This window comes from Equus przewalskii, chromosome 10 (assembly GCF_037783145.1).
Source record: "Equus przewalskii isolate Varuska chromosome 10, EquPr2, whole genome shotgun sequence".
Taxonomy (NCBI): Eukaryota; Metazoa; Chordata; class Mammalia; order Perissodactyla; family Equidae; genus Equus; species Equus przewalskii.
In genome coordinates this window covers 10,724,789-10,741,530 of record NC_091840.1, presented here as the reverse complement: position 1 = coordinate 10,741,530, position 16,742 = coordinate 10,724,789, and the positions used below count along the sequence as shown (strand labels likewise).

Genomic DNA, 16,742 nt, shown 5'->3' with positions numbered 1-16,742 from the left:
GTATCTCCATTTTACAGATGAGGCAGCCAAGGCATAGAGTGATGGCACAGCTAATAGTTGAAGTCTGTTTCCTGAGCCTATGCATATGGTTAGGTATATAGATATGCAGATTTATAGATATATAGCTATCTGAAAAGGTACAAAAGAAATTGTCATTGCCTCCAAAGGAAAAACAAATAAGTAACATGCATAGGGTGAGTGGGTTGATCTGTTGAAATTTCTTATATGTACTTATATTACGTAATCAAAAGCAACATCAAATCTGATCAAACAACAACAACAAAACTTATTTTCCTGGAAGAAAGTTGGCATTCAAGTGGATAAGCACTTACTTGTGATCACTTTTATATACCATCAATAAAACATGATTAGCCACATTCTGTTTTCTGCAAATTAATTCTTGTTAAAAATCAAATTCCAATGATCAGTTAATTACATTTTAATTCTTCTAGCATATTGTTATACTTTTTTGCCTTTAAATAAAAATAGATGGGTTTTATTCAGATGCATTGACGTTTATGATTCTACAAACGAATCCACGCTTTATGAAATCTCATTCAAAAGTTGGAAATTTTACAAAGCTCAACTTTACATTCTGGATTTCAACAAAGCACTATCCAACAGGCTGCACGTAGTAGGTCAGAAAGTAGTGACTGTGTTTCTTTAAGAGCTTTAGTGACATCAAGATGCTCCGCTTCAGTTCCCAGCATCAGTATTCGCTCATTCCTTCTTCCATCCATTCTTTCACTGGTGCACAGTGTTAATGAGGTCCTTTCAGATGTCCAGTTTCCCTCAGGTCATGACAATCTATGGAGAATTATGGGAGCAAAGAATGGCATTTGATCAGAATAACACAAAAGCAGTTCTGTTAACCTATTGAATTCCGGGAGTCCCAGCTGCTCTTCGCTGTGGATGAAACTGTGGGCATGGCAGGCTCTGCAGTTGCATAAATGCCAGGCATTCCTTTAGACTCAGATGCAACTTAGTTTAGGTTTATATTAGATCATTGAATCATCATTTTTGTAGCCAGCTGGAGTTTTTGGCTATGATATGTAAACAATTTTTGGATGAATCATGCTGTGGTCATTATAGACATCTCACCTGACTAAATAACTGGATCCGTTTTTCAGTTTTATTTTTAGAGTAGTTGATTATTCATTGGTTAGCATGCATAACCTCTTCGTGGCTATAGATGCCTAATAAAACATACATTAATAAAATATTTTGCAGGCGGGGAAAACAAATTGTGTGTCTGATTGTCACGGGTGGCACTATGTAAAATGGCTATGACCTTGGGCTCTTGGGTTTGCCTGCTTGAATTCGAATGCTGGGTTTTCTCCTAGTTAGCTCTGTGTCCTGGTGCAAGTTAATTAAATCTCTCTAAGCCTCAATTTACTCATTTGAAAAGAGGGTTTGTCACAAGGATTAAAGTAGATAATGTGAATAAAGCTCTCAGCACAGTGCATGGTGTTTGGTAATCACTCAATGTTAACTCTTATTTTTGTAGTTGATACTCTTGATGTTCCTGAAGGGATATGCAGGAGGGCAGAGAGATGCAATGATGTCAGCACATGCTGGCATAACGTAGAAACTCAAATGGCTGCTCCGTAAGGGTGGGTTGCGATAAGAATTTCCTCTGATAGCTCAAATTTCTTGTCTCACATGCAAAGTTTTCAAGAATATGTTTCTAATCCAGACTTAAGTCCAACTCCTTCCCCACACAAGCCTACTGCTTTAGTCAGAAGCCTCTACGCAGACTCATCTCTTTGAACTTCCCTTGGGGAGGAATGCTAACCCTTTTTAAACCCAATTCAGATTCCTTCATCCTTCAAAGCTGGTTCAAGCTTCTATGTCAGTGACGTTCCTCCCCAAAATTATATCCTTCCATTCCCTTCCCCAAATGCCAATAGAATAATTATTTTTGCCACACATTTTGGTGGTGTATTAGTAGTGTAGGCTGCTGTGACAAATGAGCACAAAATGGGTGATTTAAAACAAATTTATTCTCATAACTTTTCTAAAGATTGGCACCTGAGCTAACAAATGTGGCCAATCTTCTTTTTTTTTTTTTTTCTGCTTTATCTCCCCAAATGCCCCCTGGTACATAGTTGTATATCTTCGGTGCAGGTCCTTCTAGTTGTGGCATATGGGACACTGCCTCAACGTGGCCTGATGAGCGGTGCCATGTCCGCACCCAGGATCCGAACCAGTGAAACCCTGGGCCGCTGCAGCAGAGCGCGTGAACTTAACCACTTGGCCACAGGGCTGGCCCCTATTCTCTTATAATTTTGTTGGTCAGGAATCTGACATGGGTCTCATGTGGCTAAGACCAAGGTGTCTTTAAGGATTTGTTCCTTTTAATTGGAATTCCTTTTCTTGCTCATTCAGGTGTTGGCAGGATTCATTTCCACGAAGTTATCAGACTGAGTTCCCCACTTCCTTCCTGCCTTTTAGCTGATGGCAGCCTTAGTTCCCAGAGGGCTCCCTCAGGTCCTTGAATATGGCCTCCACATCTCAGAACACCAATGGGACTTCCGATCCTTTTCATGAGTCTTTAGACTCACTGTTTTGCCTTCCTCTTCCAATTTTAAGAACTCATGTGATTAGATTGGGCTCAGAGGGTAATCTAGGATAATCTCCCTGTCTCGAGACCTGTCGCCTTAGTCACATTTTCAGAGTTCCTTTTTGCCATGTTAGGTAGGGTGTGGACATTTTTGAGGAACCATTATTCTAGCTACATATTTATTAAAATCCATTTAGAATTTTAATTACACAGTCATGCCTGACTTACATGTGTTTTTCAATAGTGCCAGTCTTGCCACCCTGTCAAGATTCCGGATGGTAGGGAAGGATAAGGGGTGACTCATAGTTCTTCCATAGCCCTAACCTGATCCACCCCAGGATTCTCAAAGTTAGAGAGATGGTTGAGAAGCCACTCAGGCAGATTGCTGAGTCATTGATTCAAGAGAATCTTCAGGTTTTTAATTTTATATCTTAAATAGCCAAATTTATAAAGGACTTATTTTAACTTGGAAGACTAATCTGTGAGGTTCCTTCTGTAACAGACTCTTCCCTAGACAAATGCCATGAACTTGACCATGCTTGGACTGATTTAAGTAACAGGTGTCATGATCTTGAAGCTGAACTTGAAGGTTTAGTTTATTGGCTTAGCAGAAATGTTTGTCTAATAGCATTTATTAAAATCATGCATTGCAGCAATGGCAAAGGAGAAAGTGCTCTTTTCATGACAGACTTTTATTATCCAGGAAACTGTTTAAATGTCCTTCATGTTTAACATAATAATTTTATGAGTGGGGCAATTATTATTTCTCATCCTAAGCAATCTCTTAAAATTTAGAACTTCCCTTCTGAGCTTTTTCTTCTGACATTCCCTCATAATTATTCCTACTTTATCCTGTTACTCTAAATTTGTGAATGAACAAATTTCAAAAAGAAATTTCTAAGCCTTTACACAAGTTGTTTCCCTTTTCTCCAACTTTATTTCTTCTTCCCATTTCTCACCAGGAAAGCTATTTTTTTTTTTTTTATTTTAAAGATTGGCTCCTGAGCTAACATTTGTTGCCAATCTTCCTTTTTTCTTCTTCTTCCCAAAGCCCCCCAGTACGTAGTTGTATATTCTTGTTGTAGGTCCTTCTGGTTCTGCTATATGAGACACCAGCTCAGCACAGCCTGATGAGTGGTGCCATGTCTGCGCCCAGTATCCCAACCGGCGAAACCCTGAGCCACCGAATCAGAGCGCACAAACTTAACCACTCGGCCATGGGTCTGGCCCCTAGGAAAGCTTCTAATTGTCTGTTGAAACCCCACTCAAATTCTTTTACAAAGAGGTCTTCCTTTATCCCTTCCCACCTGCATAAAATACGAAGCACGCCAGAATTCTTTAGTATCCCTAGAGACTAGTGCCATATTTGACACTATAAAAACAAAATATATATGTATCAATTGACTAGTAATAGCTACCATTGAACAAATAAACTGACAGGGTTACACATCTGGGCTTTTGGTATTGAATATAATCTTAATCAATTGCTGCTTTTTTTTTTCCTCGCATATGGTTAACATAATTTGGTTTTGCTGATTTGCTCAATGTTTTTACTAATTCTTTAGATTATGGGATCTGATTGACAACTTTGGGTTTAGAGAAATCTTTCTTCTGTTGAAAACCTAGCAAAAACATGGCTCTGAAGCATTTTTCTGGTAGAACAAATGAATGTTAGATATATCCAAGGAAATAAGAGTGGAACTCTTTAGCTCAAAGCTGTTAAAGAATTCCAGTGTTCAACTGACCTTATCTATGGCTCCAAGGGTCCATAGCATGCTGAATCCCACCTTCTACACAGTGTAGAAATGGCCTGAGTCATTACAAAATAGCATTTATCACTCTGTGACCAGTGGCAGACCGTGTTTCACCATATTATCTACTTTTGATTCTAGTTTAAATTTAAAAAAAAGTGGCTTTGACCTATTACTCAAGTATCATTTTGCATCTTCCCAATGCAAAATAGATCCACTGTTTGCTTTTTCAACGATTTTAAATTCCTTCATTAAGTATTAATAAACTTTACATAATCACTAGAAGGTGGAATGGGGTAAGAGGTCATCATATAAAAATGTTTATATATTTATTCACATATTAGTCTCTGTAGAACATTCTGTCCTGAGGCAAATCCTCAATATAATAAAATCATTTAGGAAAAAACAACTACCACTAGCCTACACTTGGCAAGTGATCACGGATCTCAATATTGTATTCTCCCGGAAACCAAAAAAAGAAAACCGATCTCAGAAAGGCCTGTTGTTTTGGCAAGCAGTGAAATGAAATTGCATTTCTACATATTGAGTAGCAGTTGGTACTTTATAAATGGTTAATGCTGGTATGATTCCAAGAGGCATTAGAAATATTAGAATTGGTAGCGCATTACAGCTCAGCAATTCTGCACATAACCAAGAGTTGGGCAGCATCCATGGAGAGTATTTATTACGTAGCCAGGCACTTGAGAATATGTTTCTGGAAGCAAATGAGATGATGATGAGGGAAATTATGTAATGAATGGTGCCAAAATCAGTATAAAGAAAAATTATTCTTTGGGAAAAGCAAATGCTTTTAGGCATGGAAGACATTTCTAACAATCCATCTGCTTATAGAAAGTAGACCCTGTTCAGATGTTAAGAAAACCAAAAGGATATTAGCAAAGGCTATAGAAGGACAAGTGTCTAACTGATATTTGGTCATGTTTTCCTTTGAATCCCTCAGTTTGGAATTTGGTTATACATATACACACATATATGTACATATATATATACACACACATATGTACATGTGTATATATATATCATTGTATGATTTCAGATTATTGAAGCTTGTGTGTGTGTGTGTGTGTGTGTGTGTGTGTGTGAGGAAGATTGGCCCTAAGCTAACATATGTTGCCAATCTTCCTCTTTTTGCTTGAGGAAGATTGTTGCTGAGCTAACATTTGTTCCAATCTTCCTCTATTTTATGTGCGATGCATCCACAGCATGACTTCACAAGTGGTGCTAGGTCCCTTTCTGGGATCCAAACCTGTGAACTCTGAGCCACCGAAGTGGACCACACAAACTTAATCATTATGCCACCAGGCCGGCTCTAATGAATCTTTTTAATGAGGACTCATCCTTCTTTTGGACTTCCTGTTGAGTTGCTCCTTTTCCAATCCCACAAATTCAGAGATACACTGAACTGTACATCTTGCCCCATCATTCCTTTGAGTGCTTCAAAGCTCAGCTGCTCTCGTGGCTTCACTGTCAATGTACCAATACCTAGATGACTTGATACTGTTTTCTCTGGGACCAAGCTCTCTCCACTGCTTTTGCTCCGCATATTCAACTGCCCATTTACCATCGCCATAATAAATTCCCACTATCATCTTTCTTCCTCATGAAAATTTCTACTCTGGATTTCCCCATTAGCCTCTTTCTCCCAGGCGCCCAGGCTCAATCCTCTAGTCTTCTTTATCCTCTCCTTTCTCTCACTTATGGTAAATGCCCAGCCTCCAGAATCTGCCAATGGCCCCCAGATTCTCCCTCACATCTGTCTGATCTCTTTCACTGCCACATCTCTAGCTTATCGCTTCAGACCTTAACGAGAGCAGCAGTATGATTATTGATCTTCCTGGCTTTACTCTTTCTCTCTCCTACTTTCTCCTCGACATTACTACCAGAATATAGATATTTGCATGGGACAACCCCCATGTCAAAAAAATCTTCGGTGTTTTCTCTTGGCTTGCAGGATAAATCCAGACAGCTTTGCCTGACATTTATCAAACGTACACGTTGAACTCTATCCTTACTCAGTATGTTTGGGGAAAGACTCCAAATTATTCTGTACTTTTGCTCACATGACTCATCTTTTCTGGAATGTTCTTCCAGACACATCTTTATTTATCAAAGTCATACCCTTTTCCGTAAACAAAATTCAAGTCTGATCATGTTTGAAGAGCAAAAAATTAATTTCATTCAGCTTAAGTTGAAAATATTTTTGAGAGTCTAACTGCCATTATTAATCAGATCCTTCATTTCCTTCATGCAGGAAACTTTATCATGCACTAGAAGCAAACTGTGGGAGAAGTAGGGCAGTTGTTTTCTGCATCTTATGTGGGAGGTAAGTAACTTGTATGGCATTTCCTGAGTGGTGGTTGGCAGACGACCAATGGTGGGTGGCTTTGAGAACAAACCCTAGATCCTTTGACTTCCAGTCAATATCTCTACCCTATAATATGAGTGCCGGCACCATGGCACCCATCAAGTGCAGACACATAGCTATCAGGCAGCCTGGAATTCAAACTTGGCTCTGTCACTTATTAGGAATGTGAAGTTAGACAAGTCAATTAAAACCTCTGCTCCATTTCCTAATCTGTGAAATGGGTCCAACAGGTTTGTTGTGAGGTTAAACAAGTTATGCAGCTGAAGTGTTTAGTGCAACACCAGCAAAGAAAGCCCTCAATGATGCAAGCAGCTGTTATTGCAAAACCAAGACTGGATAAAATCGAATTCTCCAATGATTAAAAGAATGACACCCCCCAAATACCAGTGGCTTAAAGGTGGAGTTCATTTCAGCTTTATATCTAAGATTACGTCTATGCCTTAACTGAATAAGACTCAAGGTGCTTTCCTCTCTCATTCTAAATGAGATGGGTTAGTTATACCCCCTGCAATCAAATATGATTATGCAAGTCCATCCATTCATTTTATATTTGGCATGTATTCCTTGGGCAAACATAATTTCAACAGTATTTTCTTGGTGGTTAACAGTGTTTTAGTCCTATGACTGAAATTCTTTCTTTGTTCTGTACATCTCTTACCAGTCCAGGCTAGGAAAATTAGAGCCACAGCTCACACACACTTTCAAAAAGCACTATTTCATATCACAGATCATTACTCAGCCTGAAAAGTCTGCAATTTAATTATTAGATTAACCACACTAATCATTGCCTTGAGAACCAGCTGCCCAATTACCAAATTGTACCAACAGAGAGGAGTCACATTCAGCTTTTGGAGAAATTCTAAGTGACATACAGCAGTTGTCCATAAGCAGTGTAGGTAATGGCTAAATACTTACTCTGGGCTCAGACTATCTGAATTGAAATCCTGACTGTAATTTACTTCTGTGGAATCTTGAGCACGTTACTGTACCTTTCTGTACTGGTTACTATTTCATTTTTCATCTCATCGGATTATTGTAATATATAAATGAAATAATGTGTATAAATCACTCAGCATAGTTTCTATAATATGAACATGTATAACTTAAATATTATTAGTGTTATTGTTATCATTATTATGATTTACACAAAGATGTGCTCTCTCTGATAGCAGCTTCTAAATTCTCTGTCCTGCCGATTCATGGCATTCTCTTTTCTTTTTCTCTCTTTTCCTCAAGTAGGCTAAAAAGAATTTGAAGTTCCAAGTGGGTAAACCCAAGTCTATTGGAGGGCAATCTATTGGGTGGACAGTGGTGTGCTGAAGGTCTTACTCAAAATGTGCATGACTAAGAATGCTGGATATGGAGCTAAAAGACTTGAAAATAATCTGAGTTCGTGCATATAATACCACATTGCAACAGCTGCCAGGGATGATATTTAAACAAATATCTACTGATAAATGACCAGAATGTTCTTTGCCTTTCCATAAAGGGAATCTTGTTAAGTGAAGTGGATAACTCTTGGGAGTGAAATAAGATTTGGCAAATCAATGCCCTTCTGGAGAACACAATCGTGCTTTCTGGAGCTAGACCACAGGCATTCAATTATTTAGAGGGACTTTCTGGCGCCCAGCCCATCAGCCCTTGGATAGTGCTTTAGAAGTCATGGGGGTTGCCTATCTGAGCTGCTAAGAGGGAGAATGTTCTCTGTCAGACTTTAAATGTGCAGCACACAATGCCCTGAAGTATCTCCAATCATCCTCTGGTCTAGCCTTTGCCTTGATTCTGTAGAGATACATAAAGGGAAACACTTGTATGCAGAATTTACAGTGCTTTCTATTATATGAAACTTCTCCTAATTTAGTGTGCCTCTTTGGTAACATATATTTCCATAAGACTGTATCTGTTGTACTAACAAAAATAATTATCAATTAGAAATGTGACAGGACAGGAAAAATAATCATTATCACTTTAGGTACATATTTTTGGTGGTCCACAAAACCCTCGCACATATGAATTCACTTGATTCTTTTCTTCTTCTTCTTTTTTTGGTGAGGAAGGTTGGCCCTGAGCTAAGATCTGTGCCAATTTTCCTCTATTTTTTGTACGTTGGATGTTGCCACAGCATGGCTTGATGAGCATGTGTAGGTCTGCACCCAAGATCCAAATCCATGAACCCTGGGCTGCCAAGGCAAACTGAACCACTATACCACCTGGCTGGTCCCAAGTTCACTTGGTTCTTATAACTATCTTTGATATTTGCCAGGTGATTTGTCAAGACCATGCAGCCAATAAATGGCAAACCAAAACTTGAATCCAGGACTTTAAATTCAACATGTTTCATAAAACCTCATTCTGCCTAAGCCATAGATCATATCACCCATAGATTGTAAGTTTAAAAAAAGGACCCTAAATATGTAATTGGATATTGTTTTTCATTTATTTACTAAGAGTGTTTTTGAGCACAGAATATGTGCCAGTTTCAATCATCTCTCCTCCTCCCTGATTTCCATGCTCTCTGCTACCTGCCAACCCCATGCCCTCCACTCACTTTTCCTCTCCCTTTCAGTAGGCCAACAGTCCTAAAACCACACTGAACAGGAAAGAGCCTTGCAGTGCTTAATAAAATGCAGACATCTAGGACTTTATCTCCTAGAGGTTGTGATCCAGGCAGTCCGGTACCACACCCTGAGAAATCTGGCACTCAACTCCAGTCCCAATAACTATGACCGTGGATCTTTGCCTCCAGGTAGATTCCTAAGCCAGCTATTTCCACACTACCACCACTCCTTACTCTCTATGTCCTGACCTTCAAGGACACAAACCTCCAAAACTGGATCCTCCTCTCCCTCTGTTTTCCACCCCACCCCTCTTTCTTTGTCTCTATTCTAATATCATGAAACGAAACACTTCCTGAGAAAGATAAACCCAAACTCCACCTACTGCAAGCAAAGATCTATCAGGTCAGTGTCATAGCTATTAATTATAGTTCATTTATTATTGGCTTCAGAGCACCTTCCCCAGGAGCTTAGCCTGTCTTCTCCTGGGCCTTCACCAGTTCCACCTCAGGGTAATGATATTCTGGAGATTCTTTTTAGGTTCTATTGGAAGGTCCACGGAATATGTGGCCTTTAATGGGTGTTATGCCCTACTCAGAGATGTATGAAATTGTCAGCCTTGACTCTTGGATCACCCCCAATTCTGGTTATAAAGTCTCCCAAACCAGAGATCTGCCATGTATGAGAAAGTATAAGACAGTAATTTTTCAAAGAAGACCAAAGGGTCTTCTCATGTTCTCTTCCATGACTGGTTTTTAGTCATACAGCTCAGATCATAGGTCCTTTATCACTGTGTTCTGCCAGGCTATAATTAAAATTTTTGTATATGTAGCTAATGAACTGAAATCACTGCTCCGTCTTCAGGTTGTATCTCACCTAACTGCCAAGCTGTGGTCAGTCAGAGAAGGAATACATCAGCAACTTCACTGTATCCGCTGGAGGGATTAAGAGTCATTTACTATACACCTCATATTAGGATATCCCAACATGGGCTGTTGGCATCTTTATGCCTGCTGAATCACAGCCAAGTCCTAGTCTGACAGAGTGACTTGGTGATCTGACTTGATTTCTGCCTTCATGTCCCAACCAGGTACCCAATGGAGCTATTTTGGACCTTACCAATGATACCCAATGACTGGGATGGGAGATGCTGCACCTTCTTGACTTTGGCTCTAACCTACAGACTGAAATCCTATTTTTAATATGCCACTAATCACATGTGACTGCATAGACCAATCCGTACCAGGCTAGAGGTCTTCATGTTCATTCTTCAGATATACCATACATTAGAGAGTCTGGCAGTCGTTGTGGGATCATGTTTTAGACCCAGGTCGGCCTCTCTGAATCCTAACCCCACCTAGCTTTCTCTCCCTTCCCAAGTACGTAAAGTCTCAGGATCACTCTCATCTAGTTATACTGAGTTTTGAGTGAAATCATTCATCTTTCACCTATGTCGCCAGTAGACACCATTAATTTTTGACTAAAGGTAGTCATGTTACTGGGGTCTGATATCGTCTGTAGAGCATGATATGGACATCTTTGAGGGGCTATTTTTCATCCTACTAAAGTGAGATTTTATATTGTACACTGTTTTTGATAACACAGTTGACTCTTACAAGATTCATCATCTAGGGCTGGCCCGGTGGTGCAGTGGGTAAGTGCACTCATTCTGTTTCTCAGCAGCCCAGGGTTCACCGGTTCAGATCCTGGGTGTGCACATGGCACGCTTGGCAAAAGCCATGCTGTGGTAGGCATCCCATGTATAAAGCAGAGGAAGATGGATATGGATGTTAGCTCAGGGCCAGACTTCCTCCACAAAAAGAGGAGGATTGGCAGTATTTAGCTCAGGGCTAATCTTCCTCAAAAAAAAAAAAAAGACTCATTGTCTTACTCTTCATCTGATTCCATTGAAACCTAGAACACTTACAAATTGGATCTGCCAAAAATCTCATCTGGACCTCAATGGAGCTCAATGTTCAATATATAATAAATCATTATGTTTCCTCTAAAAGGCAACTCTTTCATATATCAGCAGCTTAACAGTTGCTTCTCTGTAGTCCACCCTATCTCCCCTCTTCTCCCCACAAAGAGCAGTTAAGAGATTCTCAGAGCACTTTGACAACCCCCTCATATGACTTAGATATGAAAACACAATTACAATTATACATGACTCCTTGTACCCAATTAAAGCAGGATTTACCATAATGTCTCCATCGATGTGCCAAAGTCCTTTTATGAAGTGATCTACACAAAAATATATTTAATTTTTTCATTATCCATTTCAATCCAGTTTTAGATGGTTTCCAATTTCAAGTAAGTTGTTAATAATGGCCATCCTGTGACACTTACAGTTAAAGGTGGAGAACGGGAGATTTGCCATTGACACTTCCGCTTGTCTCACTGTTACCTAACTTGCCCAGTCAGGATCAAAAAGAACCTGTTCCCGTCAATGTGAGTTTCCCCAGCTGGGTTAAAATGGATTTGCTCGGTAAAGAAAATTGGAATCTCATGGCAGTTTTGTAAAGAGGTTTTGAAGATTAAATGATCACAGAGTACAACAGGATTAGATTAAACCTATGTATTTGACACAACTGCTTAACACCATTAGTGGAAATAAATGGACAGAAAACTTTTTGATTTATTAAAAAAAATCTTAAATTCCAAGGTCAAGTCTCACTCAGCACTTCCTCTTGCTTGTCTATAATTTCCTGGTTGCATAGCTGCCTCTGACTGCCAATGCCTTTATTTCATGGTCACGTGGCAACTGATGGTAGTTTAAAATGATAACGCATTCCATTAATTTTTACTGCCACTGGTTGATGGGAAAACCAAGAAAGAAACATAAGTCTGATATAGACACTTAATGACTCACGACACAAGGATAATATTAGGTCAGCTGCAATAGCAGCTCAAAGATTTAACTGAGAAATGGGACCTGCATTTCTAGGGGCATGTGCCAAAAGGAGGCCAGAGCTCTGAAACAAACCTAGGACTCCCTTTCTTCTAGGAAGTTCATGTTCTCACCATTAACTGAGAAAGAGTTTACAATGAAAAAGAAGGGGGAGGGAAACTTCTAGTTTACAATCCTTTCCCTTTTTTCTTTTCACTCCTGTGTAGTTAACCTCGAATAATTAACTACTTTCAGATTTTTGTTCCTGAAAAACAGGGATTGTTTCCTGTGATTTTTTTCTAAGTTCTGTAAAGGTGCTTCTTATATACCTACCATAAGTGTAACCAGGTTCAGCCTTGAGTTGGGTTTCTGATACCGGTCAAGAAGCTATGGTTGGGGCCAGCCTGGTGGAGTAGGGGTTAAGTTCGTGTGCTCTCCTTCAGCAGCCTGGAGTTCACCAGTTCAGATCCCGGGCACGGATCTATGCACTGCTCATCAAGCCATGCTGTGGCAGGCGTCCCACATATAAAGTAGAGGAAAATGGGTACAAATGTTAGCTCAGGGCCAATCTTACTCAGCAAAAAGAGAATTGGTGGCAGATGTTAGCTCAGGGCTAATCTTCCACAAAAAAAAAAAAAAAAGACTAAGCTTCTTCTAGAATGGCAGTGAAACAACTACTGACATATTTTGTTATATAACACCCTAGGAGTTCAGAGCATGGTGTAGACACATTCTACTTCTGACTGCTTGGAGTTTAAAGGGCATCAAAATTCTTAATCAAGGTCAGGCAACAGTCTGAAGCTATGGCTATTCTGAAACAAGTTGGCATCAGAGAACTCGCATCACCACTCGCCTGTATCAGGTTGCAGCTCAAGCAGAATAAGATCATGCACTAGATTCCCTGAAATAATAATGACAAAGAGTTAGCTTGCTTCTGTCCCCAGTCATGCCTGACCTGTGTACAAAAGAGAGAGCATTAGCCTCCCTATTATTACCGTTCTCTAATTTCCTGAAAGAGAAAAACCTCTTACAATGGAAACTTTAAGGCTGTAATCCTGTTAGGAACAATAGTGAAAATGATCCTGTTAATGTGTTCTAAGAATCTTTGCACTAGGCACTAGATAGCCCAAACCTCTTTTCAGTGCTTCTTTTTTTCTGTTTAACTTCCTTTGGTCATCCCTTCACAGGGATATCTTTCTAAGTTTCCAGTTCTCTCAAAGCATAGATCAACAAAAGTGACAATGAGAAAAACAAAAGAAGATTACCAGAAGGGCAAGTCTATTTTTCATCTACATCCCTGTCGAAATATCACAGCACATAACATAACAAATTGAAAGCTCTGGTTGGTATTCACAGATAATTTCTAGCCCTTCAGGTTAGTTGTACTAAATCATCAGATCATTTCCTTTCAGCAATGAGAATTAACTTTACAAGAAGGAGATTTCTAATGGAGGAAGATGGCAGGAAGTGAATCTTCTGTCCACCTCAGCTGGCTAAAATGGCAATGCTTTTTGCTCTCAGAGATGTGAGATGCTGATATAATTGTTAGAAACTTTAAATGATACTTAAGACTTAAATCTTCTAAACTAATTGACAAGTTGCTTATTTACAAGGCAAATGGTAAAAGAGAAGGTGACAGGTGTAGAGATTCTTAGTTAATTTCTTAGCTATTTATAGTGAATTACCTATTCAATTAAATAGCAAACATTTAAAAAATTTCCTTGGGTTATCTTTTTAAACAGGTTAATCAAATTCAACATGCCACTCTGTGACAAATTTCAGAATTAATCTGGACACAAGTTTAGATGAAGTGCCACTTCTGAGTAAAAGAAGTTGGCTAGGAGATGTAATTTTGATGCTGAAATTTGAGCATGCTCTTGGTTTATTTAAAAACACCCAAGTCCACATGAAAATGTTATATCCTGAAGCATTCTGTATCCATTTATGCCACGGTTATAAGAATAACATTCATATAAAATGCTAATATGCACAAGAGTAGCAAGAGTCTGTAGAGGAGGAATTGGCAAACCACAGACCATGAGCCACATCTGTCCCACCACCTGTTTTGTTGTTGTTGTTGTTGTTGTTAAGGAAGACTCACCTGAGCTAACACCTATGCCAGTCTTCCTCTATTTTGTATGTGGGTCGCCACCACAGCGCGGCTGACGAGTGGTGCAGGTCCACGCCTGGGATCCAAACCGGCGAAACTGGGCCACTGAAGTGGAGTGTGCCAAACTTAACCACTATACTATGGGGCCAGCCCCTACCACCTGTTTTTGTAAATAAAGTTTTATTGGCAAAAAGCTACAGTCATTTGTTTATATGTTGTCTATGGCTACTTTTGTATTACAATGGCAGAGTTAAATAGTTGTGACGGGGACTATATGGTCTACGCAGCCTAAAATAGCCAATATCTAGCACTTCACAGAAAAGTTTACAGACCCCTGTGTAGAGTTCTTGAGGGTGTAGCATAATGTTTGTTTACAATTCCTCTTTACCTTGGGCACAGAAGATGACAGTAAAGCCCCCACATCTGTGTCTGTATAATTGAGGCAGATAGATGCATTGGTTCTCACATGCCACGTAGAAGTGAGTGGGCATCACAGATGATATTAGTCCATTGTCATGGATTTTATTTCTTCTTGCAGCCAATATTTTACATTTCCTGCTGTTACACATAGGGAGTTTACAATTAAGAATATAATTAGTTGAGTATATGGAGTAATCAGCCCTCTTTTAGATAAACAACTCAAACTGCATATTTATACTGAGCTAGAATCATCATGTATTCATGCCAGCAATATATTGTTATTGTGTGTAATAAGTAAGCTGAGCATCCTGGAAGACTTTAGATAATGGCAAATCGAACTCTGATCCTAAAGTCAGGACCTCCTTCCACTGTTTTTCAGACACAGCATGACTCACCAAGGCCAGCACAATTGGGTAATTGCTGACACTTTTAGACTTTTAGATCTACTCAGGGAGACTTATCTTTCTCTACTATTTTATCCTGGTGAATATTATTGAAACTGCCAAGCCTTATTATACACATACATTTAAGCAATTACGGATTCCACCTGCTTCACTCCAAGTCTAAGAATGGTTGTTTAAACAACAAAGTATGAAGCTGTCATTAAAGCTACACCAACAGTAAACACAGAGATAGACCAGAGGTGATTTCAGGTGCCAGTAGGAGTGACCACTCTGCATAGTCGAGCTTTGTTTCCTTTTGTTTTTAATAATTTATAAACACTTTCATGTACATTATCTCATGTAGTCCGCACTGTAACTAGGGGGAGGTAGGGCAAAGATCACCATCTATGGGGACAGTTCGTGGGTGACTCACTTACTCTCCAACACTTTATAGCGAAATTATGAAGAGTCAAAATCCTATGGAAAAAATTAATAACTCATAGAATTCAAGAGACTTTCTGTTTAGTTTGCAGAATTACATGTTTAATGATCTTTGAAATCATATAGCTAGGAAGTGGCTAAGCTGGGATTCGAACCCAAGAAATACGGCTTCAGAGCATACGCAGTTAACTTCTATACTGCTTCAAAATAACAAAGATTTATTTAACAATGACTGGGTATTCACATATTAAACACACAAACCCCATTTATGGAGCTTCCCTCTGTGCCAGGCACTGCAGGAAAGATGGAGCTCTAAGAGCATTACCCAGAAATGTATTTATTTAGTGATTTCTCACCTACTGCAATTCTTATGGATGTTTGAAGAAAAAGAACAGAGTGCTACCAAACATAGCAGGAGGTCCTGACACTTCAGAGGAAGCAAATTTTCTAGTGTGTCTTGAAAGACACGTAGGAGTTTTGCGGAAGATTAGGAGGAGGGAGAGGCACAGGTGCAGAAAGAACATTCCAGGCAGAGCGATCAGTAAGTGTGAACACACTTGCCTTAATCATGGAAAATACACATTCTCCATGAATTGAAACTCGACCAAATACTTGGTTCTTGACATACATTCTTCTTCTGGCTCCTTCTCATTTATTTCCTTCCCCTCTCTTGCTATTCTCATTTCTTTTGCAGGTTCCTTTTCAGTTTCTTTGCTGATTTCTTAACGTTGCTGATGCTCAGGACTCTGTCCTTGGACCTATTTTTTTTCCTCACTTTAATTCTCAGATTGTATCATCCACTCCAAGGATTTAATTACTATTGATATTCTAATAAGAACCAACTCTCTATAGCCAGATCACAACTCTGTTTTGAGGGCCAGTCCTGTGTACTTGGCTGACTACTGGTGGCTCTGTCTCCTTCAAAGTCTTCCAAGTATCTTAACCTCCAACTGTCCCCAAAGAAATCATTATTAGTCCCCTCCCAAACTGTTCTTCCTCATTGCTCTGCATAAATGGATTAAACCAGAGACCTGAGCATAATTCTTCACAACTCCTTTCTTTTAACACAGATTTTCCCCCTTAATGCAGTTCTTTGAATTCTGCTTCCCAAGTTTCTCTCAAATGTGACACTTTCATCCATCCCCATCGCCATGACATTGTAATGCTACCCGTGGCAGCTGTGTAACTATATTACCCTTTGCTAATCCATTCTCTACACCAGTCAGAATAACCTACCGAGAAT

At 39.4% G+C, this 16,742-nt stretch overlaps 1 long non-coding RNA gene across 1 annotated transcript in view; it reads right to left on the bottom strand.

The window, feature by feature from the left end:
* Window positions 1-382: 382 nt before the first annotated feature.
* LOC139073855 (uncharacterized) overlaps window positions 383-16,742 on the bottom strand; it is a 52,163-nt gene continuing 35,803 nt past the window's right edge. The window contains exons 5-7 of the long non-coding RNA XR_011522942.1: window positions 14,644-14,813; window positions 12,479-12,650; window positions 383-807 (exon numbers count right to left, since the gene is read on the bottom strand). This is a non-coding gene — a long non-coding RNA (uncharacterized lncRNA). The remainder of the gene's footprint in view (window positions 808-12,478; window positions 12,651-14,643; window positions 14,814-16,742) is intronic.